This window comes from Cebus imitator, unplaced genomic scaffold (assembly GCF_001604975.1).
Source record: "Cebus imitator isolate Cc_AM_T3 unplaced genomic scaffold, Cebus_imitator-1.0 Scaffold354, whole genome shotgun sequence".
NCBI lineage: Eukaryota > Metazoa > Chordata > Mammalia > Primates > Cebidae > Cebus > Cebus imitator.
The window spans coordinates 1,910,468-1,919,858 of NW_016107669.1; the positions used below are offsets into that span (position 1 = coordinate 1,910,468).

Here is a 9,391-nt window from a genome sequence, read left to right on the forward strand (position 1 = left end):
GGATGGATAGATGGATAGATTGATTGATTGATTTTAAGAAATTGTGGAGGCTGGCAAGTCCAAAATCTGACAGAAGAGGCCTCTCAGGAAAGAGTTGCAGTTCAAGTCCAAGGCAGTCTGCTGAACAAGCAGGAAGAGCCGATGTTGTAGATGAAGTCTACAGGCAGTCTGCAGGGGAGCTCTCTCTTGCTCTGAGGTCAGCCTTTTGCTCTATTTAGGCTTTCAGTGGATTAGATGAGGCCCACCCACATTATAGAGGGCCATCTGCTTTACTTGAAGTCCACTGATTTAAGTGCAAATCTTGTCCAAAAATACCTTCACAGAAACATCCAGAATAATGTTTGACCAAATATCAGGGCACCCCATGACCCAGCCAAGTTGACATATAAAATTAACCTTCACAACTGCCAGGAAGGCATCTGCATCCACCAAGTGGTCCAACATTTTCCCAACAAAGCATTTGTCATTTAACTTTATGCTAGAGTCAGCTTAATGAAAAGGACTCATACGAAAACACAAGTCACATCCATAAGAAGCTAAACCCTTCAAGAAAAATGCATAGCCAGAATTTATGACAGAATGTAGATTGTTCCACTCCTTTTTGCTGCTTCTCTACAATCAATGCATCCAAAGCAGTTTATCTTTGCAGGACTCCCACTCTGCTGTACAATCTGGCAGCCATATTCCTTAACCCCAATAGGGGAAAAGCATCGTCATTCCCAATTCACTCCCTACCCACAATGGGAAGCTTGACTTGTCTGATTTTCTTTCTCGTCCATTCTTTCTCTTCTCTTCCCCCCTCATCATCTTGCTATTGTCTCCCGCCTCCACTTTTTTTTTTTTTTTTTTTTTTAGACAGGTCTCACTCTGTCACCAGCATAGAGTGCAGTGGTGCAATCATAGCTCACTGAAGCTGTGACCTCCCAGATTCAAACAATCCTCCCACCTCAGCCTCCTGAGTAGCTGGGACTACAGGCATCCACCACCATACTCAGCTATTTTTTTTTAGTAGAGATTGGGTCTATGTTGCTTAGGCTGGTCTCGAACTCCTGGGCTCAAGTGATCCTCCTGCCTTGACTTCCCAAAGTGTTAGAATTACAGGTGTATGCCACTGCACCAGGCCATCCCTCCAGTTTTCTAATTCTTCTTCTTTATGCTTTTGTGAACTGGTTGGTGAAAATTTAGAAAAACTGAAAAAGAAGTACTATTCTACTTTTTCTTCAACTCTTTGCTACAGTACTGGAGATGGAGGAGAGATAAAGTGAGCGTGAGATTTAGAGAGAACAAGAATCAATGAGAGACTCTGAGCACGTGTGTGTGCGTGTCAGTGTGTGACTGTTTAGAAACTCATTGGGGTTTTGAGGTGCTTTTATTTTGGTGTATATTTTAAGCACAAGGGCAAAGGCAGTAAGTATAAAATGGGGTAGGATGAAATTATGGGTGAATGAAAGTGTAGACTTCACCTTTATTTGAAATTTACTTGTTAAAATCCCTACCTTGTGTGACAAGTTCACAATGTTGAGGATACCAAAATGAGCCACCTGGGGCTCGTGTTTCGAAGGCACTAATCATCTCATACCAATCTTTGTGTCCTTTTGAATCCACTTGCACTTGGCCCACACGGTTGTGCAGGATTCCATGCCCTCACACACATAGGTTTCCCTCGGTTTCCTGCATGTCAGTCTCCTGCCCTACCCTCCCCAGCAAAGACAGAAAAGGGAATGCCCCCACATGGCCCTAGCAGGCTTCCAACTCCCTCTGGGTTCTCCCAGAGCACCTAAGTCCATGCAGAGGTGTTCAAATTGATAGAAACCTACTGATTTGGACAAAACAACATCTCTCCCAGCCTACAATAAGCCTTTCTGGATGAAGGCTGGGTTTTCATCTGGTTTGTTTCACAGTACAGGCTTTATTAACTAAACTTTAATAAGAGAAAACCAGCTTTGGACAGCTGCTGGTGGTTTTCATCTGCGATGTGTCCAACAGAATCACGCAGTGCCACGGCCTGCGGTTGTCAACGCTGTCGTCTCTGGATGTTCATAAGTGACACGACTGCACAGCAGATTTCTGCTGGCTTCTCCACTGGGTGAGAAACAGGGAAGCCCGTGTCTGAGAAGGGGGCTTCTTGGAGCCCAGGGTCACCTTCGTTAGGACTGTCTCACGATTCCATTGTTAACTCTGCTTTGCTTTGGCAAATAGAAATGTGGCCTTTTGAAGTATTTGTCACTACTAAGCAGGTTCCTAAAAGCTTTATTCTCCTTTACCTGGTGACACTGTCGAGATTTCATTAGCACTTCTTAATTATATGCATTTCAGGGCACGTAATGGCCCCTTTTAAAAAATCTGCATGCCTGCCCTGCCCTTAAAATGGCTATCTGGTAAAATGATTAGAAGAGAAGGAGATGAAATTATGAGATCTGCATTGCAGTGACTCAGAGAGTAGCAAGAGCAGCTCATTTAGAAGGGCAAAAAACTTAACTGCAAAGGGTCAGGCTTGTACAATATCTCCATTCTAATCTTGTGGTGGCTACGAAGTGATTCAGAGCGACTCTGACAAATGTAGAAACTTTCAAAGTCTGGGAAGTGAAATATTGTCTAATAATGAATCTTCCTTTTTTGATTAGTGTGGAACCTGCATCCTGCTTTCAGAGGCAGGATTCAGTTTTCTTATTCATTTTCACCACAGTTGGAATGGAAAAATTGAAATCATTGCTCTACTGGCAAGAAACATCTTACAGTGCTCAGAGCCAGCAGTCAGTACAGACAGGCGCAGACGGGGCGCCTTTTGCTCCTTTTTTGTATGGAAAGAGCTTCACTCCACTGAAATAGATGATTTTCTAGTAGAGGCTAACATTGTAATAATAAAATACTCTTTTTTCTTTATTAGGATTTCTCAGTTTTATGGACCAGCCATAAAAATGTATTATTCAGTCTAAGGTCAGGGACTTTTGAGAGGTCCAGGAGGTCCCAACAGGTGTGTGGAAGCTCCAGCTCAGAACTCCAAAAAGTAGGTGAGGGTGAGAGACAAGCAGGGCCTTTATCTAGGGAAGGGAGGCAAAACTTTTGGATTTCCGTATTTCTCCTAAAGGTGAAAAAAGAGGAAAGAAAACTGAAGGGGAGAAGGGAGACATGAAATAAAAAGAATTAATAAGGATCGAGCCCTTTATGTGCCAGCCCAATTAGAGGTGCTTTACCCACATTACTGCATTTAATCCTCACAACGGGGTGAGGCAAATCTGTTGCCTCTCCAGGAGTCACTTCCCTCGCCTTCCAGCCCTCCTTTCCATCCCTCCTGTCCCAGCCCACACCACATGACTTAAATGCTAGAGACCCACTTTGCCTTCATGTTAACAAATGACCAAGGGACCCAGTTCTGACTACAGGACATAACACTAAGTCTGTGGGGGGATTTGGGAAACAGTTTTCCTTCAAGATAAAACAAGCACATATGAGAAGAGAGAGCTCTCTCATCACCTGAGCTGCCTCTGGCTTCCCACATACCAATGCAATTGTCTAAGGACCTAGTACCTGGAGCTACAGCAGCCATCTTGGAAGAAAGAGACCAAAAGTTTCCATGTGAGGGCAATGGAATGGAAGATGGGAAAAGCTTCATTCTTCATGACATTGTTGAGACCACTGATTGAGCCCTAGAACCACCTGCCTCTGGATGTCTTTTGTGTGAAATAATAAACCTCCTCATTATTTCAGTCACTTGTAAATGGATATTCTATTACTTGCAGTCAAAAGCATTCTAATAGACACAATATGACTATTTCCATTTTACTAAATTTGTTTCATCCAACAAACCAGGAAAATTAATTCATTGACCACTAGAGTAGAAGCCAAAGATAGTTGCCTTATAATCTCTCTGAAAAAATATCTTGCACAGTCCTTTAGTTTTTAGCATACTACATTTCCTCCTCACTGACCTTCATGTATAGATAACACATGATGGTCATGAAACAACCATGTACCACAGATGATAACCTTATTTCCTATTATTTCTTGTGGCATAGGTGCTAAAAGCTTAATCCCAATCATCAACCACTAGCCTTAGAATTTGGCCAACACCCTTCTCCACCGAGAAGATAGAGACAGATACAAGTTTAGAGGCCAGTACTGTGAGGGCAATCTAACACACGAACCTTTGATTATGACCTCTTACTATGATAATGATATCAGGTTCATAACCTCTTACTGTGATAATGATATCAGGTCCACAGTTTGGGACAATTCTGCAGAAAACTAAGAATGCTGCTCAAAATGGTTCTTAGCAAAATCATCAGTCACACTTAAGCTTTTAGTCACAGACATAACATATTACACACTATATGACATTTTCAAAAAGACAAAACTATGGTAATAAAGAAGATTAGTAGTTGCCAGAGGTTCAAGGTAGGAGGAGGATGTGACAATAAAGAGGTGGCATGCAGGAGTTTTTGAGGAGTGACAGAATTGCTCTGTATCCTGATTGCAGCAGTAGTTACGCCAATCTATGCATGTTTATCCCCTGAAGTATATACCAAAAAGAAATCAATGACACAACAAACATCATAGTTAACAGTGAAAGGCTGAAAGTGTTTCCTTTAAGATCAGGTACAAGAAAAAGGCAATAGAGCAAGAAAAGGATATCCACTTTCACCACTTCTAATCAACATAGTACTAGAAGTCCTAGCCAGAGCAATTAGGCAAGAAAAAGAAATAACAGCATCTGAATTGGAAAAGAGATTAAACTATCTCTGTTTGCAGGTGACAAGATCTTATATGTAGAAAAGCCTAAAGAGCTCACTGAAAAAAACTGTTTGAACTAATAAATTCAGCAGAGTTGCAAAATATAAAATCAATATTCAGAAATCAGTTGTGTTTCTCTACACTAATGATGAACAATCCAAAAAGAATATTCAGACAACAATTCAACTTACAACAGCATAAAAAAACAACTGGGGGCCCAGGTGTGGTGGTTCACACCTATAATTCCAGCACTTTGGGAGTTGAAGCCTGGGAGTTCAAGACAAGCCTGAGCAACATAGAGAGATCCTGTCTCTAAAAAAATTTTAAAAATTAGCTGAGGGGCCAGGCATGGCTCACACTTGTAATCTCGGCATTTTGGGAGGACAAGGCAGGCAGATCCCTTGAGATCAAGAGTTTGAGACCATCCTAGCCAACATGGTGAAACTCCATTTCTACTAAAACTACAAAAATTAGCCAGGCATGGTAGTGCATGCCTGTAGTCCCAGCTACTTGGAAGGCAGAGGTTGCAGTGAGCCAAGATCATGCCACTGCATTCCAGCCTGGGCAACAGAGTGAGACTCTGTCAAAAAAAAAGAAAAAAAAATTAGTTGGGCAAGGTGGTGGTGGCGGCACACTCCTGTGGTCCTGTCTACTCAGGAGGCTAAAGCAGGAGGACTGCTTGAGCCCAGGAGGTTGAAGCTGCAGTGAGCCATGATCATGCCACTGCACTCCAGCCTGGGCAATTGAGCGAGATCCTATCTCAAAAAAAAAATATATATATATACATATATATATGTGTATATATATACACACATATATATATGTATATATATATATATATACACACACACACATACACACACATATAATAATATAGACACATATATAATATATATGCATAAATATATATAAATAATAATTTGGAATAAAGCTAACAATAAGGTGAAAGACTTTTACATTGAAAACTATAAAATGTTGCTGAAAGAAATTAAAGAAGACATCAATAAATGGAAAGAAATTATACATTATGGATTGAAAGGCTTAATATTGTTAAGATATTAATACTACCCAAAGCAATCTACAGATTCAATGCAATGCCTATCAGCATCTCAATGGCTTTATTTTTGCAAAAATGGAAAAATCTATTTCAAAATTCATAAGGAACCCCAAATAACCAAAACAATCTAAAAAAAGAACAAAATTGGAAGTCTCACATTCCTGATTTTAAAACTTACTACAAAGCTATAGTAATTAACACAGTGTGGTATGGGCATAGAGACAGACATATAGACCAATAGAATATGATACAGAACCCATAAACTCTGGCATATATGATCAAATAATTTGCAACAAGGGCCCAAACCATTCAGCAGTGATTTCAAAAAATAACATCAGGAAAAAACTGGATCTCCACATGCAAAAACAAAAAAGAAGTTGGGATCCTTACCTTATACCATAAGCAAAAATTATCTCACAATGTACCTAAACATAAGATGTGAAACAATAAAACTCTGAGAAAACTCTGGTAAAAGCTTCACTACATTGGATATGGCAATGACTTCTTGGATATAACACTATAGGAAGAAGCAACAAAAGAAAAAATACACAAACTGGATATTATTATAATTTTAAAATCTAGTGCATCAAGAGACTATCATCACTCCCAACAAAGTGGATTCCATCCACTATACGAGTTCAACAAAACAAGATGTACACTGAGCCTGACTTCCTGTGGCGAACATGAAAGAAGGTGTCATTTTCTTGTGGGCAACAGCTATAAAAGCGCTTCCTTCGGGATAACCCAAAATGCTAGAATTTCAAAATAACAATCACCTGCAACTCTCAAACAAATAAAACCATTAATGATTTCCAAAACGATGGATAGATGAAATGTGTAGTATTTCTTAGAGGACAAAACAATATTACATTGATTATGCTACTTAAATTTTCCATTATCCTTACAATCTGATTTCTACTTTTAAGAATTTACATTCTTCTTGAAAGCAGATGTGAATTCAAAATTTATATATTGTTCAGTCAAACAAATTCTCCCTACAGAGATAAAATAAACTGTAACTTTAATTACTTTTCACCTACTGAGACAAGATACAATCTCCAAAGGATACAAAATAATTTACGTCTATTTCCCACCTTTGTAGAGACCCTCATCCTTCAATACTTGTGAGATAGTGATTGGGTCACAGCAAAGAGTTCTTGAGGTAAATTTTGCAATTCTACATGATATAACTTAAATGTTTCCATTTGTGAAATTCAATTCTCTGCATGTTCAGACAAAATTTAGTTAATGTCAAATTGAGGGAAGTGCTAAACCTCAGCAATTTAAATTTTGAAAAATACTCCCAGCCAGATGTGGTGGCTCACACCTATAATCCCAGCACTTTGGGAGGCCGAGGCAGGTGGATCACTAGCGGCCAGGAGTTCAAGACCAGCCTGGGCAACATAGTGAAATCCTGTCTCTACTAAAAATATTAAAAAATAGCTGGGAATCCCAGCTACTTGGGAGGCTGAGGCAGGAGAATTGCTTAAACCAAGGAGATGGAGAAAAAAAAAAATACTCCTGCCTTGAGGAATCAGGACAAGGTAGGAAAGCACAGTGATTAAACCCGTGGGTTCTCAGCACAGATTGCCCGAGTTCAAATCCCGGCCCTGCCATTTATTATACAAACGATGTGACCTTGAAGAAGTTATTTCTCACTTACCTCGTTTTAAAAGGAAACAACAGCACAGTATAATAGTCCTCCTTAACATGTGCGGGTATGGCACATGTTCCAAAACCCGCAGTGGATGCCTGAGACCACAGATAGTCCTGGACCCAACTGCTGTCATTTGGAACATGTTTCAGTTAATGTCTTCCACCCACAGATTTAATGCCTTTTCCATCCTAAGTAAGCACTGATCACATACTGTGGCCACAGCTTTTGCAGTCTGAGGTACAACAGCAAAACTGGCACACATTTCTCTTTCTTTTTTCATGATAAAAATGGATAAAATTTTTACTGTGGATCTTAGCAACCTTAGCATATTATTTTTTTTTCCTTTCTTTAGTTTAGAACGTTCAGCTTTCCATTTAAAGCAAGCACTTTACGCCTTCTCTTTGGCATATCCGAATTGCCAGCATCGCTACTCTTGCACTTTGAGGTGATTATTAAGTAAAATAAGGGTTTCTTGAACACAGTACTGTGATACTGTGACAGTCAGTCTGATAACCTAGAGGGCTCCTACATCACTGTCACTAATGGGCAGGTAGCATGGACAGTGTGGAGATGCTGGACAAAGGGATGGTTCACAGCCCCAGAGGGATGGAGCAGGATGGCCTAAGATTTTGTCACACTACTTAAAATGGCCTGCATTTAAAACTTACGAATTATTTCTGGAATTTTTTATTAATATTTTCAGACCACAGTTGACCTCAGTTAACAGGAACCATGGAAACTGAAAACCACAGATGAAGGGGAACTAGGATATCCGTCTCACAGAAATGCTAGAAAGGTGAGAAACACACCCAAAGCACTTAGTGTCAGAGTAAATGACATTTAGAAAGGGCTCAATACATACTAGCAATTATTACATTCCTGGATACTTTTCCATGACCATTTGTAAACCATATTGCTTATAAATTACACTAGAAATATCCATTTCATATCCCATTGCCTCATACAATTTCAGTTACTACTCAAGTTCACATTTATCCTATAATGACAAGCAAATATGAAGTTCTATTTTCTTTAAATAAAATCATATCACAAAAGCAGAATTATTACTAAGACAAATCAGCTTCTGGTATGATATTTTAGAGATTTTCATAAGCTTTTTTCAAGGTAAATTGGTCATACTTCATCATAAAAGCAGTCGCTATAGCAATACTTCAATTGACTCTTGCACGACTGAAAGAGACCTTGAAAATAAAATAGCAAAATAGCAAAAATTAAAAAAGAAAATCCAGCTGCCTATTCATGGTAAAGTTCAGGTCTGCTTCATGACTACTTCTACCTCTACTCAAATAAATCCTCTGCCTCTGAAATATGACCAATGGTGAAGGAAAAAAAAAAGACACTATCAACTGAGTAAAAACACAACTCACAGAATGGAAGAAAATATTCACAAATCATGTATCTGATAAAGGATTAATATCCAGAATCTGTTTTTAAAATTCAAACACCAAAACACCCAGTTGAAAATGAGCAAAAGGACTTCAAAAAAATCTCCAAAGAGATTTTATGGCCAATAAACATATGAAAAGATGGTCAACATCTAATGATTAGAGAAATACAAATCAGAATCACAATTACACACAATTTCATGCCAATTAGGATGAGTGTTATTTATTTATTTATTTTTAGAGATGGAGGATTGCTCTGTTGCCCAGGCTGGAGTGCAGTGGCATGATCTCAGCTCACTGCAATCTCCACCTCCCAGGTTCAAGCAATTTTCCTGCCTGAGCTCCCTAATAGCTGGGACTACAGGCGCATGCCACCACACCTAGCTAATTTAAAAATATATATATTTTTAGTAGAGATGGGGTTTCATCGTGTTAGCCAGGATGGTCTCCATCTCCTGACCTCGTGATCCACCCACCTCAGCCTCCAAAAGTGCTAGGATTACAGGCATGAGCCGCTGCGCCCAGCTAGGATTACTGTTA

The 9,391-nt window shown here is 39.5% G+C and overlaps 1 pseudogene; it reads left to right on the plus strand.

Moving 5' to 3' along the window:
* Positions 1-1,973: 1,973 nt before the first annotated feature.
* LOC108287752 overlaps positions 1,974-9,391 on the plus strand; it is an 8,807-nt pseudogene continuing 1,389 nt past the window's right edge.